We start from the raw sequence: 19,832 nt of genomic DNA on the forward strand, positions 1-19,832 counted from the left end.
ATGAGGTTGATTATTGCAAGAACAGTAATAGATGCTATTTATATAGTTCCTTATACCTGACAAAGAATTTTCTTCACAATAGCCCAGCAAAGTAAATAGGTGGTCCATGTTAAAATGAGTTTTACCTATGACCTAATGATGTAATGACTTAATGGGGAAGTGTGCAAAAAGACCATCTCTGAAGGACAAGGCAGATGAAGTCCAGGAGTGGCTAATCTCATGTGGTCAATCTCCATTTCTATTGATCCACCCATCCTGGGCTGGTTCTAAAAGGGACTAGCTAAAGCTTCCAAGAACTATGCTTTCTGAAGTGGGGTCCCTGCCCCAGCCAACCCACCATTAATAATTATTTTGTCACATGTCTCTACCCTCTTTTGAGCCTCAAGTCATATAAAATCAACTTTGGGAAGTCTTTGCTTATCACTGCTAATTCTTAACTCCAGCTCTTCCTAACGAATACATGAATGTGTCCATGTGTAAGTATATATGTATTGTTTATAATACATATTGTGTAATTTAAAATTCTAAATGTGGGTTCTAATCTGTTCCCCCAGTTTTGGGGGGAACTGAATAAAATCACTGATAAAACGAGTTTAGATTTTTAAGGGTTTATTGAAATATAGAAAGAGAAAGATTGAGAACAGAATTCCTACAACCTCGCAATCCTGTCTTTCCTCAGCTGCTCTCTGTCATTCTCTGCCATCACCACCAAGTCAGGAACCGAAAAGACAGAGCTCTTCGAGAAGGCTCCCATTTCCTCCTTCCTGTCCCCTCCCAGAATGGGAAGGTTCTTCAAGCTGGTTGGTTGATTGGGCCAGAAGTTCAAAGTTTTTTTAGATTCTGAGAACCAAGCTTTCTTAAGTACTCTCAAGTACCTGCCAGATGTGCTTAGAATCTAGTCAACTACTAATCCAGTCAAATCAGCCAGTAATCCACTCAGGTGGGCTCCTGAGTATCTGCCAAATCTCATCTATCACATTCCATTATTTTGACAATATGTATGTATACACATTTATACATGCACATGCATGCATATTGATGTCTGTATACACATATTTATATCTGTGTATACATATACATACATATATATTTATGTATAGACACATTGATAGATATATCTTATGCCATACCACCAAAATGCAAATTTCTCTATCTGCCTCAATTTCCTCCACTGTAAAAAACAAAAAACAAAACAAAACAAAACAAAAAGAGGGTTAATGATGGCACTATGTCTTAGGGTTGTTTTGAGGATAAAATGAAATATTTTTAAAGAGCTTAACACAGTTCCTGGAACATAGTATAGACCTAATATATGTGTGTTTTCTTCCTTGAAGTCAAGGGCTATTTTGTATTTTGTTTTTATATATTCAATAACTAGCATAGAGTTTTACTCTTTAAAAGAACAAAAAATCAGAACTGTAATTTCATTGGTGGAGAAGGAGGATGGTATAAGAAATGAAAAACTGAGGGGCAGCTAGGTGGCACAGTTGATAGAGCACTGGCCGCGGATTCAGGAGGACCTGCATTCAGATCCGGCCTCAGACACTTAACAATTACTAGCTGTGTGACCCTGGGCAAGTCACTTAACCCCAATTGCCTCACCAAAAAAAAAGAAAAAAAGAAAAAAAAAGAAATGAAAAACTGGCCTTGGAGACAAAGCAATTTGGATTCAAATCCTGCACTTGCTATATCCTGGTTGTGTAACCTCTCAGTGTTCCAAGAAACAGTCTGAGATCATAAGTTCTAGAGCACGGATGGATCTGTAATGATAAAAAAGAGTTTTATCACTGGAATTTCTTTCTTTCTTTCTTTCTTTCTTTCTTTCTTTCTTTCTTTCTTTCTTTCTTTCTTTCTTTCTTTCTTTCTTTCTTTCTTTCTTTCTTTCTTTCTTTCTTTCTTTCTTTTTTTGCAGGGCAATGGGGGTTAAGTGACTTGCCCAGGGTCACACAGCTGGTAAGTGTCAAGTGTCAGAGGCCAGATTTGAACTCAGGTACTCCTGAATCCAGGGCCGGTGCTTTATCCACTGTGCCACCTAGCCACCCCTTCTTTCTTTCTTTCTTTCTTTCTTTCTTTCTTTCTTTCTTTCTTTCTTTCTTTCTTTCTTTCTTTCTTTCTTTCTTTCTTTCTTTCTTTCTTTCTTTCTTTTTTTTTTTTTTTAGTGAGGCAATTGGGGTTAAGTGACTTGCCCAGGTTCACACAGCTACTAAGTGTGTGTTAAGTGTCTGAGGCCAGATTAGAACTCGGGTATTTCTGACTCCAGGGCCAGTGCTCTATCCACTGTGCCACCTAGCGGCCCCGGGATTTCTTTCTACAAGTGAAATCATAGACCTTTCACTTACTAAGAACTGAGTGCATTTTCTTAGATTAGAGTTTCTTTTCTTAGCCTCACATTTTAAGTCATTCTCATTTGTCTATGAATCATATGAAGATATGATGGAAGATATGATTTTATGACTGTAAGAAGAGTCAATAGTCCAGTAATTATCTCTGACCAGTAGTTATTTATGATTAAAGCTCAGGTCTTCCTTTCTTCCAGTCTAATACTCTACCATACCAGTGAGAATATTGAGCACAGCACTCCACTAAAGTTGTAGCCTAATCTTTCATTACAGGGTGGAGATGATTCTTGTTTCTCAGAGACAATGCAGCAGATAGTAAGCTGAGGTAGATTCTACCAAAATGGAAAGGCTTTCAATATGGGTTCAGTGATGGCTGAACCCCAAGGACTATCCTAGGTCAATTCCAAGAGTCTTTTTGCTAGGTTTGGCACAGGGTGGTAAATTTTCGGTTGACACCTAGTTTTGAAGCCCAACTTCAGAGATGTTGAAGGGTTAAGATCAGACCTTGTGGTGGGACTAGCCCTAGTAGTAGTAATAGGCCTCCACCATTCGAGGACGACCATGAATCAGTGCCTTGAAGAGCCACAGGCCACAGTGTGGCTGTGCAGTCTGATGTGGGAGCCGCAGCTCCTGAGTGACTTATAACCGGTAACTGCCGCATCCCGTGTTGTATCTACCCCATGAGGAGTAGCTGGAGTGCCCTTTCCAGGGCGCCGGCCTGGGTGGATCAATATGGAAAACAAGCTGTTGCCCATGCAGCAGGTTCTCCCTCTCCGTGACATTGGTGGATCCAAAGGAGAGGCAGAGCCTCTCTCAGTTTGGCACCAGTGCCACTGCAGGAGTTGCCAGAGGGATGTGATGTCCAACATCCAACTGCCTAAGGGACTCCGAATCCTGATTTTTCCTCAGGGTTAACTCCCGAAGCCTTTCCCATATATGGGTATAGCCACAAGGCAGTGGAGGTTTAAAATCAGGGTTTCCTTCCCCTAGGCGGGTTGCCTGCCAAGGCTAAGGAGCCCCACCTGCCCAAAGCGACTGGTTTTAATGCGCCAGTGACTCACCTTTGCCCCTTCTCCTGGGACTAGCCCTAATGGCAAAGACACCCATAAAGGGACTATCCTGTCAGGTCCCTTTGGTACAGGAGCAAGAGTATATAACTTATAGTAAAGACACATACATTAACGAGCAGATGACTATTTCATACCCTGAAGCTTGAGTTTGTGAAATGTAAAGATTTTTGAATACATGTTGAGCAACTGCCAAATACATACTTTTCATGTTCCAATTAGTGTGATTAGACATCTAAATAAGCAGATTAAAGTTTCTTTACTGGTGTGGCCCAGACCATATCATTGAGTTAAAGGATGACAGGCTGATTACTGGGAAATGAATACCATAAAATGGAAATGCCTTCAGTTATTGATCTTTCTTTTTGAAAAATAAATGGCTTGAACAGTTTTATATTTTATTTCAAATGAATAGCTTATATTCACTTTTTTTTTCATCATCAAGACACTTTCTCCTCCTGACTTTTTAGGGAGATTGCTGCATCTGAGTGACCTCTTTCTTCTTTCCCACTCCAAAAGGAAAAGTTTCTTTCTGTGATTCAGAGAAAATGCCTTTTCTAACAACAATCATTCTACAAGGTAAGATGGGGCTTTTTGGCTAATGATAGTTTTATATTCTCCATTTGAGGCTTTTATCCTTGTCCTGAGTGAGTAATGGATTTGATGAAAGTTTTTTTTTTTTATCCATTCTTTCTATCTTTACAAGGGGAAAAACAGACTGAGGAATCATAGATTTTCAAATTGGGGAGGGACCTTAGAAATGATTTCTTTAAACCTACTTAATTTATAGATGAGAAAAATGAGGCCAAGAGTGGTGAAATGACTTACTAAAAGTCATTTTTTTAAAAAAGAAGAAAAACAATAGCTAGTATTTATGATTCTTTGAGATTTGCTAGGCATTTAATATACATATACACACATACATACACTTCATATATGTATCTTTATATGTACATATGTATGTATGTATGTGTGTGTATATATATATATATATATATATATATGCATATTTAATCTTATTTGATCCTCAAAGTTAGGAACTGATTTTATCTTCATTTTCTAGATGAGGAAACTTTGGGTCATAGAGGTATTTAACCCAGGGTTCTTTCTAGTAACCACAATGGATACAACTATTAAAATTTTATTTTATACATATTTGTAGATTCCTAAAATTTCTAGGAAACTTGATTGTTGGTAGGAAAATTAGGAGGTAAATTTTAATGAATGAAAAATCATTTATTACCCTGTGCAAGAACTGTGTTCAATTTTGGAGCTATGAATGTAAGATAAAAAATATCCCTTCTCTAGAAGAGCTTACATTCAAAGAGAGAAGGCAACACACATGAGGGGAGTGGTGGCCAGGGAATGGCACTGTGGTTAAAGTTATATGGATGGTGAATGGGTGTAGAGAAGCAGAGACTGACAAACTCCTTCCAGGAGCAAAGATAGAGTTGATTTGATCTGGATTCCAGAACTTGAGATTGGAAGGGTTAGAGAGGGTCCTTCTTGGGTAAGGAAGTTTGTGAGAAGGTAGTTGGGAAAAATGAGTGAAGTGAAACATGGCTGAAACCCACCTGATATAGATGGCCAGTGGAGAAATCACCAATCACCATAGGGAAAGGATTAACATCTCCCAGGTATGATATGGGCTCTGGTCAACAATGAGGAGATAACCAGGATGTGAAGAATTTCTTAGACAACTGTTTATGGTCATTGAGAACTTGAGAAAAATGTTCTCCTGACTTGGAGGTGCCATGGCTATTTCCTTGGGCTTCTTTGTGGTTTAACCCTTTACCTATCTGGGTGAAGCATTTGAAGTATAGTCAATTTCATTTCTACATTCATTTGTACATATCTCTGCCAATTTCATCCAGGTATCTCCCATGCACTAGCATACATCTAATTCTCCTAGCAAGGGACTAAAAGCATTATAACAATTTCTCTTCTTAGACATTTCCAAACAATGATGTCTATACCTCGAGTGTCTTCATCTTCCTCCTCTTTTCCATCACACCTGAATCTTGAACTCTTAACCTAGCATACTTGGTTTTGATAGGTGAGTTTTCACCTCATTTTGCCAAGAACTCAGCCTCCTGGACAATACCAAAGCCATTTCTAAAACATGTAACCATGACCATAGCCTGCCTTCTTTTCATGCTACCCTTTCTGTGCTATCTTTCTTCATTAGAATTTAAAAATTTTCAGGGCAAAACCTCCCTTTCTTACTTATATTTGCAACTTCAGCTCATAACACAGTGACTGGCACCTAAGGAAGCACCTAATAGATACATCCTCCTCCTCCTCCTCCTCAATCATCCATTCATTCATTCATTACATTTTTAGTATATCTACCATAACAAGGTTGAATAGGAGGGACCCTAATTATTTAGTTAATCCATTAGAATGCCCCTAGGTCTCAAGGAGTGCAAATCTGGACTCAGACACTAGCTAGGTGTCCCTGTGCAAGTCACGTAACCCTGTTTGCCTCAGTTTCCTCATCTGTAAATTGAGCTGGAGAAGGAAATGGCAAAGCACTTTAGTATATTTGTCAAGAAAATTCCAAATGTGATCACAAAGAGTTGGACAGATTAAAAATAAATGACTAAAGAACAGCAGCAAAACTAATTAGACTAGATTTGAAATGGACCATAGAGTTTGATTTATCATTCAAATTTAGGGCTTGCTGATTGGCCCAATAGATGAATTATATTAATTTAGGGCAAGACTTGAATATAATGTTGCCTGAGCTGTTATTTCAACAGAATTCTAATTTGCTGCTCAGTTGGCTCTAGCATTGTACTTATATGTAAAAGAAATCAATTCTGTCTTTATGAGCCCATATATAGCATGCTTAGCAGGGGTTTTTTTTGTGTGAATGCATGTGTTTTGTATGTGTATTCATGTGTGTTTAACTTTATAAGTATGCTTAAGAAAAGGAAGGTTGTTTGGCAGTGATATGGCTGAAATGTAGCTAAGTAAATGTCTCAATAGGAAGCAGCATGGTGCAGTAAAAAGAGCCCTGAATCTGGAGTCCAAGGTACTGAGTTCAAACTTCAGCTCTTATTACCTGGATGACTTTTGTATAATCAGGTCACTTCTTAATGTCTCATTTTCCCTTTGGATATAATGAGGGAATTGAACAACATGACATTCCTGGTCTTTTCCAGTTTTAGATCTAAGAACTTCTGAGTAAAGTACTTTGCCAAATTAAAATATGTAAAATTGGTTATCTCTTTTAATATAAAGTATGTTTAGAGGAGTTCCTCAATGATGTCAAGGGCAGTTAGTATGGACAATTGTCCTTGAATAATAATAGCCAGTGTTTACATAGAATCATCAGTTTAGAATTGGACTGGGCCTTAGAAGCCATCAAGTCAATTCCATTTACATTGTTGTTGAGTTGTTTCAATCATGTCCCCATTTGGGGTTTTCTTGGCAAAGATACTGGAGTAATTTGCCATTTCCTTATCCACTTCATTTTATAGATGAAGAAACTGAGGCAAACAGGGGTAAGTTACTTGGTCAGGGTCACAGAGATAGTGCCTGAGACAAGATTAGAACTCGGGAAGACTCATCTTCCTGATTCCAAGGTCAATGCTCTGTCTACTGTACCACCAGGCTTCTCCATCTACTTAACAGATGAGAAAACTTTGATATGATGCTTCTTAAGATTTGCAAAGTGCTTTCCAAGTCTAAGCTCCTTTGATTTTTGCAACAAGTCTGTGAGGTAAGGATTGCCATTATTATTATCCTCATTTTATAATTAAAGAAACTAAGTTTCAGAAAAATTCAGTCATTTGCTCAGAATCACACAGCTAGTAAATATTCAAAGTAGAAAGAACATTGGGATCTATAGGCAGGAGTTCTGGATTCAGATCTCAGCCTTAACACCTATATCACCTATTTGATGTAAAGGAAATTTATAAAACCTGTGTACTCTGATTTAGGGGTGGGGATCTCACCAAAGAAGGTGGCCTTACAGATCAAAGAAAGGGGGCTACAAGATTGTATAAATACATGGACCCTTAGTCTGTAGGTTGTTTTTGTTCAGGCTTTTTTGACCCTTTCTGACCTCATTTGGGGTTTTCTTGGCAGACACAATGGAGTGGTTTGCCGTTTCCTTCTACAGCACATTTTCCAGATAAGGAAACTGAAGCAAACAGAATTAAGCAACTTGCCTATAGTCACCCAACTAGCAAATGTCTGAGGCCAGATTTTAACTCAAGAAGATGAATTTTCCTGACTTCAGTTGTTAAAGAAAAAGAAAAGCCCACTGTTTACATCTCGAAGATAGATAAGGTTCTTCACTGTTACTATCTTGGAAACTTCCTATCCTACATCTCTATTATGAAGACATTAAATAGAGACCTCAGGTCTCACTAAACTGTTTTGATGGGATTGACTGCAGAGAAACCTCCTCACCAAGTTAAACTTGTTTTCAAAAAACTTCTGAGACATCTAGGTTAACAAGTTACAACCCCAATGTTAAGATATCCTACTTCCTCCAATACTGAATCTCCCAAAGAAAATGACTTATCAAGCTCACCTGATAGACCTCTTTTGCCACTTGTAATCCTAAATTTGTGTAAAACCCTACACATGTATCTTTGTGCATCTGGGATGCTAACTACCTGGTAACTGTCCATCAGCTGATATTAATTAAATTTTATTTTCTTGCCTTCCCTCAATTTATTGACCTCCATTCAAACTGACCAATGTTGGAGGAATTATTCTCCATCAGGATGGTGGCAGCTAGGTGGCACCATAGATAGAATTCCAGGCCTAGAGTCAAGAAGACTCATCTTCTGAAATTCAAATCTGGCCTCAGACACTTACTAGTTGTGTGAACTTGAGCAAGTAAACTTAACCCTGTTTGCCTCAGTTTCATCATCTGTAAAATGAGCTGGAGAAGAAAATGGAAAACTACTCCAGTATCTTTGCTGAGAAAACCCAAAATGGGCTCATGAAGAGTAAGACATGACAGAAACAAAAGCGACAACAACATCAACACCAACATTTTAGATTCTCTGGGTTGAAGAATTCTCCAGCAGTTGACAAATGACTTCATCTCTTTGGGCCACAGTATGGTCACCTGTAAAATGAGGAAGTTGGAAGAGGAGGCTTCTGAGATCTTTTCTTAAACTAAATCTACTATCCTATGGCTTAGTGCACTTTTTACTAAGCCATGTTCCCTCTTCTGCCTGTATTTAATACTTTGGGGTCCTCATTGCTGGAATTTATGCTACATTATAGGTTTTATTACTGTCCTTTAAAACATACTTTAGGATTTTGCATTGGGACTCTTCCCATTGCAAAAAAATATTATTCTACATTATCTTACTGCTTCCTTTTGTGGCCAACCATTTCGAATTATATGCCAGGCAACTGGCCTCTATGGGTTTAGGGAGTTGGAATAATAATAACAACAATTTGCATTTATATAGCTCTTTAAGGTTTATGAACAACTTTTCCCATAGCCCTATGAGGAAGGTAGTGCAAGTAAATTATCCTCATTTTCCTGATGAGGAACGTGGAGCTTTGAGAGGATACAGGACCTGCATATTTACACATAACCAGTGTCAGAGATAGGGAACAAGGCTAAATTTCTAGGTTCTCAGCCTCCTGCTCTTACAACTTGCTAACCCTCAAGCGATCACATCTGAACTCTCTTGCAATCAGTCTCTTTCATATAAACCAGGTAGAAAAATGGGGATTGAATTATTTCTCTGTGGCCTCACTAGCATTGTCTCCCTTTATTGAAGAACCACAGAGGAAGGTGTTGCATTCCAAGGAGACTACAAAGGTACAGAAAGGGAGATTTGGATTCCATAGGGACTCTGGCTCATGTAGTAATGCTGATGCACACAAAAAACTTGGGAAATCTAGGCAATTTGACCAATATTTCTACCTATTGACTTAGTCTGTGCACACAGCAGAATCAATTCTCACATTTTACTAATAAAGGAATTCTGCACTTCAGTGTCCAGGTGTAATGATTGGAATGATGCCACCTGCTGGAGACTTACTGTAGAAGAGCTCCACCCATGATTTGAAGGTCTTTGAAGGCAAGACCATGCATCTTTTCTTTGGCGTCAGGAAGTGATGCTTGCTTGTGGGAGGAAGAAGAGAGAGCCTGGCACTCTGACTGGGGCTCTTTCCCTGTGGACTCTGGTGGAGAGCAGAGCTAGAAATGCGTTCTCCCTTTAATAGATAGATGAATGTAGGCCTTTCTCTCTCTCTTTACCAAATTCTTATTCTCCTTAATAAATGCTTAAAAGCCTAACTCTTGCTAAAGGTTATAATTTATTGGCAACCACTCAATAGATATTTTAGACAGATTAGGTAGAATTTTAGCTTTAACACAGGGTCATCAAGAAACTCCCCATGATTCTAAATCCAACTCATTTTCCAACTTTTACTTTCATCTAAAAAAATCAAACCTTTATTGTATTTTCTCCCCTGTGTGTGTGTATACACATAAATATGTGTATATGTGTATGTATGTATACATACATTATATAGATATAAATCTATTTCTTGCTTAGGGACTTCCTGTATTAACTTCCTGTATTCCTGTTCCAACTACTAGCCTAGCAAATTCCTTGGGGTACAAAGAGATTAAATTATTTGCCAAGGCATGTATAAGAGTCAAGACTGAGGCAGAGCCAAGATCTCAGGGGGGAAGCTGTATCTTGTCTGAGCTCTCCCCCAAATCCCTCCAAATACCTATAAAAAATGCCATAAGACAATTCCTGGAGCAGCATAACCAACAAAAGAACAGTGGGAAATAATTTTCTAGTCAAAGACACCTTGGAATATTGGCAAGGAAGGTCTATCATACCTTTGTGAGAATGGAGCACAATCCAGTGTAGGCTGTACCAGTATAGACCTGGATGCCGCAAACCAGGAACAGGTCTTAGAAGCCATTGAATCATCATCAGTAGCAGCTGCTTTTGGAATATTTAGCCCAAAGGTGATAAGGGGTTCAAATAACTGGTCAGAATTTGATTACAGAGGTTTCTTTGCTAGCATTGAGGCAGGACTCTGTTGTTTTGCCCATACTTGGATTCAGATTCCAGTCCTGGATGGCAGTGCCATGGTGGGAAGGAGCACTAGCACACCAGAGCTTGCAGCCACAGTAGAGCAGGGGCCCTCCTCATGGTTCCAGGGCAGAAAAGTGGACTGTGATTGCTCACAGAGCAGAACACAGGCCAGGAGAGAAGTAAAAACACCTCTCCTTAGATCACATCATCTTGGAAGAACTACAAACTTACAGATCCCTAGAAGTATCTCTGAAAATAGGTGCATAAACCCCTTGAAGGTTGGGACAGTGCACATTCCACCCTGGAAGCAGTTCCCCATTTTAACAAATAGTTAAAAGTCAAGAAATAGGTTGGGAAAATGAGCAAACGGAAAAAAATTCTGACCTTAGAAAGTTACTATGGTGATAAGGAAGATCAAAACACAGACTCAGAAGAAGATAACAAAATCAAAGCTCCCATATACAAAGCCTCCAAAAAAAAATGTGAATTAGTCTCAAGACATGGATGGGCTCAAAAGGGACTTTGAAAATAAAGTAAGAGAGGTAGAGGAAAAATTGGGAAGAGAAATGATAGTGATGTAAGAAAATCATGGGGAAAAAAAGTCCACAGCTTGGGAGACACACACACACACACACACACACACACAATACTGATGAAAATAACAACCTAAAAACAGATTAGGGCAAATGGTAAAAGAGGTACAAAAAGCTAATTGAGAAAAAATGCCTTGAAAAGCAGAAGTGGCAAAATGGAGAAAGGAGGCACAAAAATTCACTGAAGAAAACAACTTCAAAAAAGTAGAATTGGTCAAATGGAAAAGGAAGTACAAAATCTCACTGAAGCAAATAATTCCTTAATTAGCTAATCAAGCTAATGACTTTGTGAATAACCAAGAAAGAATAAAACAAAACCAAAAGAATGAAAAACTAGAAGACAATGTGAAATATCTCATTGGAAAAACAACTACCTAGAAAATAGATCCAGGAGAAATAATTTTAAAATTATTGAGCTACCTGAAAGGCATGATCAGAAAAAGAGCCTAGGTGTTATTTTCAAGAAATTATCAGAAAAAAATAAAATACTTTTATGATTTAAAAAAGAAAGAAAAAAGGAAAAAAGGGAAAAAACCCTCAAAAAAAAAAGAAAGAAATTATCAAGGAAAATTTCCCTGATATTCTAGAACAAGAGGGCAAAATATAAAGTATCCACCAATCATCTCCTGAAAGAGAACCCCAAATGAAAACTCCATAGAATATTATAGCCAAATTCCAATGCTCCCAGGTCTAGGAGAAAATACTGCAAGCAGCCAGAAAGAAAAAAAATTTAAGTATTGTGGAACCACAGTCAGGATAACACAAGATATAGCAGTTTCTACATTAAAGTATTGGTGTGCCTGGAATTTGATATTGCAGAGGACGAAGGACGTTAAATTACAACCAAGAATCACCTACCTAGCAAAACTCATTATAATCCTTCTGGGAGAAAAATGGGCATTCATTGAAAGAAAGGACTTCTAAGCATTCTTGATGAAAAAAAAACAAAAACGAGCTGAATAGAAAATTTGACTTTTAAATAGAAGACCCTAGAGAAATGTAAAAAGATAAACAGGAAGAAGAAATTATAACATTAAATTGTTTACATTTCTACATGGGAAGATGATACATGTAACCCATAAGAACTTTCTCCTTATTAGGGCAACTGAGAGGAGAATATAAAGATAGAGGGCACAGATGTGATTTGAATATGAAGGGAAGATAACTTTTTAAAAATTCATAAAATTAAGGGGTGATAGGAATGTCAAGAGAGAGGGAAAGGGAGAGGTGGAATGGGGTAAATTATCTCACATGAAAGAAGAAAGAAAATGCTTATACAATGGAGGGCATGATGGGAGAAGTAAGGGGAAGTAAGTGAATTGTATTCTCCTCAGAATTGGATCAAAGAGGGAATAACATACACACTCAATTGGGTATAGTCATGTATCTTAAACTGCCAAAAAGGAAAAGGGGGAAGGAATGGGGGTTGATAGAAGAGAAGGCAGGAGGTGGTAGTTAGAAATAAATGATTTGAAAGGGACAGGGTGAAAGGAGAGAGGGATTCAATAAACAGAATGGAAAAAAGAATGGAGGAAAGCACAGTTGGCAATTGTAACTGAAAAAAATTTGAAGCAAGTTCCTCTGATAAAGGCCCCATTTCTCAAACATATAGAAAACTGAGTCAAATTTATAAAAATAAGAGCTATTCTTGGGACAGCTAGGTGGCGCAATGGATAAAGCAGTGGCCCTGGATTCAGGATGACCTGCGTTCAAATACATCTTCAGACGTGACACTTATTAGTTTTGTGACCCTGGATAAGTCACTTAGCCCTCATTTCCCTGCCCCCCCCAAAATAGGAGCTATTCTCCAATAGATAAATGATTAAAAGACATGAAAAGTTTTCAGATGAAGTAATCAAAGCTGTCTATAGCCATATGAAAAAAAAATTCTCTATTGATTGGAGAGATGCAAATCAAAACAATTCTGAGGTACTACCTCATACCTATTAGATTGGATAATAGGACAGAAGAGGAAAATAACAAAAATTGGAGGGGATGTGGGAGAAAAGGAGACATTAATGTACTGTTGGCTGCATTGTAAAGTGATTGAACCATTCTGTAGAGAAATTTGAGACTATGCTCAAAGGGCTATAAAACTATGCATACTTTTTGAACTTGCAATACCACTACTAGGTTCATATCAAAAAAAGAGATTAAAAAACAAAAAAAGAAAAGGACCTATAGTTACAAAAATATTTATAGCAGCTCTTTTCTGGTAGCAAGGAATTGGAAATTGAAGGGATTTCTATTAATTGGGGGATAGCTGAATAAACTGTGCTATGTGATTATGATGGAATACTATTGTGCTATAAGAAATTATGAGCAGAATGCTCTCAGAAAAACCTGGAAAGACTTACATGAGTTGATGCAAAAGTGAAATGTTCTGTGTATAAATTAACAGCAATATTGTAAAATGATCAACTATGAATGAATTAGCTATTCTCAGCAATAAAGTGATCCAAGACAACTCTGAAGGACTTAAGATGAAAAATGCTATCCATTCTCAGAGAAAGATGTCTGAATACAGACTGAAACATATTTTTTAAACTTTATTTTTCTTGAGATTTTTGGTCTTTTTTTTTTTGGCTAATAGGACAGAAGAGGAAAATAAGAAAACAGAGAGTTTTTAAAGTGTGACTAATATGAAAATGTTTTTCATGACTGCATACTTATCAACTATATTAAATTGCTTGTCTTCTCAGAGTGGGGGGAGGGAGAGAATTTGAAGCTCAAAGTTTTAAAAATGGCTGTTAAATTTTTTTTTGTTTTTTAGTGAGGCAATTGGGGTTAAGTGACTTGCCCAAGGTCACACAGCTAGTAAGTGTTAAGTGTCTGAGGCCAGATTTGAACTCAGGTACTCCTGACTCCAGGGCCGATGCTCTATCCACTGCGCCACCTAGCTGCCCCTGTTAAAAATTTTATATGTAAAAAAAAAAATAAGAGCCAAGATTGGAACCCAAGTCTTCATATCTTTAAGGCCAGCTCTCTCGCCTCTACAACATGTTCCTTATTTCAGTATTATATCATTAGAACATTCAGAGAAGACTAGCACTTCTTTTGTGAGGGTTTGCTATGCCCTTTAGAGGGCTGCTCATCTATTTTTGGTGTTCACCTTTACCCAACTCACACCTGTGGCTCCAAGAAGCTGAAGCATCCATACTCCTATAAAACCATCTTGCCCCAAAATCTGGACATGGCTGAGGGCAACCTATGGGCCTCAAACCTGTCTGTGAGTTAGGGGGTATGTCTATCCCAAGCATGTGAAGACTTCCCCTGGAAGAATGGGCACATGAGAACAGTTTGTTCCAATGGCCATGAAGCCTATAGGTACTGTGGGGTGCTTAGAGCTTAGTCAGACTTCGAAGATACCAAGTTCATCCACTGCATCCCGGCCACTGTTTGTTGTCCTGGCTTTCGTCTTGCTACTAGACTTCTAGGACTCTGGAAGCGAGTAAAGCTGACAACTCTGTGCAACTCTGCCTCACTGAAATCCAATTCATGCAGAAGTCAAGACACCACCCTGTAAGGTCATTGGTACTCTTTGAAATAAAAGTATGAACAATGACTATATTAACTGAAAATCTCTTGGGAATTCTATATTAATGGTAAATATTTGCTTGGAAAGATATAAAAATAGAACTTAAGCCAGAAGAATTGAAATTAAGAAATAAAAACACAGGCACTATACACCAAAGGTGAAAAAATATCAATTAAATTGTAATTTACAGTAATTGGATATTGGATGCTAAATGTGAAGAAAGACTGTGATACAATAGCTTAAAATTCAATATGTATGAAATATATTTCAATAAAGAGCTTTATCTTAATGATAATCTTCAATCTTAATAAGATTCAATAAAGTAATTATTACAAGATATTGTACCAATTTAGATGGCATAATTTTTATTGAAGACATTTTTTATTAAGGAAAGTTTAGTACAATATTATATGGGCATCTAAAATAACATTTTAAAAGCTATTGGGATTAATTGTGTTAATAAAAAAAGTTACCTAATAACTTGTATAACATTTCAATTAAATTCTTATGGGGGGATTCCATTTAAGGGCTTTTTAAAAAGTTTTCCTTAAAAATGCTTTCCATCAAAGAATTGTGAATCACAAAGAAGATGGAAGAAAGAGGAAAGATGAAAGTCTTTAAAAGTCTTGCATTTGAGACAGAAATTATACAAAAACATCAAAGCAGCCAATGCACATTTATTGAATGAGAATTTTCCATTTTTCTCTAGTGACTATGCTCAAAGAGATAGCCACAAAGTTTTTCTTACAATTCAAATGAGAGCCACAACATACAAGTTGTGTTCATGATTTTTTTGGGGGGTGGTGGTGGTGGTTGAGGGGAATGTTAACTAAAGGGTAAATTAAAAAGAAAATGAATGATGGAATATTTTTCATGAAAATGAAGAATGAAACTTGCAAAAATGAACAAAAAAGTAGATTTATTTCTCTACAAAATGTGTCTGGGGGCAGCTAGGTGGCGCAGTGGATAAAGCACCAACCCTGGATTCAGGAGGACCTGAGTTCAAATCCAGCCTCAGACACTTAACACTAACTAGCTGTGTGACCCTGGGCAAGTCACTTAACCCTCATTGCCCCACAAAAAAACAAACAAACAAACAAACAAACAAATCCAAAACAAAACAAAATGTGTCTTAAGTGATGTGATGTGACTAGCATTTTCCTGACATGTTAAGCATAGAAATTTAATGTTCTTTAAATTAAAGATGTATGTATATATGGATAGATGGATGGATGCATGGATAGGTACATAGATAGATAGGAGCATTGTGTTACAGTTACAACATGGATTAAAATAACCTAATTGAAATCAAATTGCAATTATTAAATTATTGTTAATTAATTTTACTGGATGAAAAATATCACTGATTATAGAGATAAGAATAATACAAATAAAGATAAGTATATCACTCACATATCTCTATATGTGTTTCTGTCTGTCTGTCTACCTCTAACTCTATCCTCTCTCTCTCTGTATATTTATTTATTTACTTTTGGAAAGGTCCTGCCTGTATTTTACATTTAAGAAGCATAAAGTCTATGTTCATTTTTCAAGAGAAATTTAATTCAATATTGGGGAAAAAACTCTTGAAACAGTTTTTTTTTAATGTAAGGGATTTCTTCCTTGAGAAGCATTAAAAGTATTAGGAAAATAATGAGATGGATTTTATAGCAAGCACAATGGAACTGAAATGTTCATGGTATAGTGGAAAGAACATCGGCTCTGGAATCAGAGAGGACCTGGGTTAAAGTCTTGTCTCTCATGTTTCCTAGTTTTGTGACCTTTTATTTCCTAGAGCCTTAGTTTCCTCAAGTATAAAATCTGTACTTTGGATTAAATCACCTCTTGTGTCCCTTCCAGCTCAAAAACTTTGCTCCTAGGTTTTTCACATAAAATTCAAGAAACTAACACTTTTTATTATTACTACAAAAACTGTTCAGAAAAAATATGGCAATATTGATATAAGAATTTCAGTTAAATATGAAGAATTTATTATCTCCATGAGATGATGGTGTTGTTGATTTCTTATGGTCATGCCTGACTCTTTGTGACACTATTTTAGGGTTTCCTTGAAAAAATGCCACTTTATTCACCAGCTCACTTTGCAGATAAGAAACTAAGGCAAACAGGATTAAGTGACTTGTCCAGGGTCACACAGCTACCATCTGAGGCTGGATTTAAACTTACAAAGATGGCTCTTCCTAGTTATAAGCCCAGTGCTCTGTCTACTGTACCAGCTTTTTGTTTTTTGTCCTTCATTCTCTAGGACCATGACATTGGGGTGATGTCATGACTTGACATGAATTGCATTTAAGTGAGGAAGGGCTGCCCAACATCATCAGCCTTACTCTCTCCTCCAGAGCCATCTGAGTCCAGTGGCAAGAGATACATCAGGATGACTGGAGATGGCCCCAGATATTTAAGGTAATTGTGGTTAAGTGAATTGGCCAGGATCACACAGCTAGTAAATGTCAGAGGTGAGATTTGAACTTAGGTCATCTGAACTTCAGGGCCAGTGTTCTATCCAGTGCAGCACTTAGCTGCCCTTCTATTGGGTAGCAGTAAGAAATAAGCTACAATAATTCTTATCTCAGACAAAGCAAAGACAAAAATAGATCTAATTAAAAGAGATAAATGGGGGAAGCTAGATGGCACAGTGGATAGAGCACCACCCCTCGATTCAGGAGGACCTGAAACCAAATCTGGCCTCAGACATTTGACACTTACTAGCTGTGTGACCCTGGGCAAGTCACTTAACCCCAACTGCCTCACCAAAAGAGAGAGAGAGAGAGAGAGAGAGAGAGAGAGAGAGAGAGAGAGAGAGAGAGAGAGAGAGAGAGAGAAGGAAACTACATCTTGCTAAAAGGTACTATAGACAATGAAGTAATATCAATACTAAACATGTATGCGCCAAGTGGTATAGCATCCAAATTCTTAGAGGAGAAGTTAAATGAGTTACAAGAGGAAATAGACAGCAAAACTATACTAGTGGGGGATCTGAATTTTCTCCTCTCAGAATTAGATAAATCTAGTCACAAAATAAATAAGAAAAAAGTTAAAGAGGTGAATGGAATGTTGGAAAAGTTAGATATGATAGATATCTGGAGAAAATTGAATGGGGATAGAAAGGAATATGTTTTTCTCAGCAGTATGTGGCACATATTAAAAAACTGACCAGGTATTAGGGAACGAAAACCTCATAGTCAAATGTAGAAAGTCAGAAATAGTAAATGCATCCTTCTCAGTTTATGATGCAATAAAAATTACATGTAATAAAGAATCATGGAAAGGTAGACTGAAAATTAATTGGAAACTAAATAATTTCATCCTAAAGAATGAGTGGGTCAAACAACAAATCATAGAAACAATCAATAACTTCATCCAAGAGAATGACAATAATGAGACAATATATAAAAATCTATGGGATGTAGCCAAAGCAGTGCTTAGGGGAAATTTTACATCTCTAAATGCTTGTATCAATAAAAAAGAGAAAGAGGAGATCAATGAATTGGGCATACAACTTAAAAAGCTAGAAAAAGAACAAGTTAGAAATCCCAATTAAATACTAAATTAGAAATCCTGAAAATTAAAGGTGAAATTAATAAAATTGAAAGCAAGAAAACTATAGAATTAATAAATAAAACTAAGACCAGGTTTTATGAAAAATAAACCAAAAAAATAGATAAACAATTGGTTAATTTGTTTAAAAAGAAAGAAAGAAGAAAATCAAATTACCAGTATCAAAAATGAATGGGGTGATTTCATGACAAATGAAGTGGAAATTAAAGCAATAATTAGGAATGATTTTTCCCAACTGTATGCCAATAAATTTGACAATCTAAATTAAATGGATACATATTTACAAAAATACAAATTGCCCAGGTTAACTGAAGAGGAAATAAAATCCTCAAATAAGCCATATCAGAAAAAGAAATTGAACAAGCCATTAATGAACTTCCTAAGAAAAATTCTCCAGCACCAGATGGCTTTAAAAGTGAATTCTGGGGCAGCTAGGTATCATGGGGCAGCTAACTGGTGCAGTGGATAGAGCACTGGCTCTGGATTCAGTAGGACCTTAGTTCAAATCAGGCTTCAGACACTTAACATTTACTAGCTGTGTGACTCTGGACAAGTCACTTAACTCCAATTGCCTCACCAAAAAAAAAAGTGAATTCTACCAACATTTAAATAACAATTAATTTCAATATTATACAAATTATTTGGGAAAATAGGTGAAGAAGGAGTTCTACCAAATTCCTTTTATGACACAAATATGGTGTTGGTATCAAAACCAAGCAGAGCCAAAACAGAGAAAGAAAATTACAGACCAATTTGCCTAATTAATATTGATGCAAAAATTTTAAATAAGATATTAGCAAGGAGATTACAGCAAGTGATCACCAGGACAACACACTATGACCAGGTGGGGTTTATACAAGGAATGCAGGGCTGGTTCAACATTAGGAAAACTATCAACATAATCAACCATATCAATAAGAAAATTAACCAAAACCATATGATTATCCCAATAGATGCAGAGAAAGCTTTTGACAAAATACAGCACCCATTCCTAATAAAAACACCAGAGAGCTTAGGAATATGTGGAGCTTTCCTTAAAATAATAAGCAGAATCTACCTTAAACCATCAGTAAGCATTATATGTAATGGATATAAGTTAAAGGCCTTCCCAATAAGATCAGGGGTGAAACAGGGATGTCCATTATCACCTCTTTTATTTAATATTATACTAGGAGGGGGCAGCTGGGTGGCACAGTAGATAAAGCACCAGCACTGGATTCAGGACAACCTGAGTTCAAATTGACCTCAGACACTTGACACTTACTAGCTGTGTGACCCTGGGCAAGTCACTTAACCCTCATTGCCCTGCAAAACACACACACACACACACACACACACACACACACACACACAAAGAAATAAAAGAAAAAAATATTGTACTAGGAATGTTAGCTTTAGCAATAAGAGAAGAAAAAGGGATTAAAGGATTTAGAATAGGCAAGGAGGAAACAAAACTATCACTCTTTCCCGATGATATGATGGCATACTTAGAGAATCCTAGAGAATCAACTAAAAAATTACTTGAAACAATTAACAACTTTAGCAAAGTTGCAGGATATAAAATAAATCCACTCAGCTGGGAGGTAGAGTGGAACTTAGTGAGTAGTGAGTATATAACACTTTCTTATCTCCCCAAAGTAAATGGTTTCATGCTAACATAAAAATGTGATTTC

The sequence above is a fragment of the Dromiciops gliroides genome, chromosome 5 (assembly GCF_019393635.1).
Source record: "Dromiciops gliroides isolate mDroGli1 chromosome 5, mDroGli1.pri, whole genome shotgun sequence".
Taxonomy (NCBI): domain Eukaryota; kingdom Metazoa; phylum Chordata; class Mammalia; order Microbiotheria; family Microbiotheriidae; genus Dromiciops; species Dromiciops gliroides.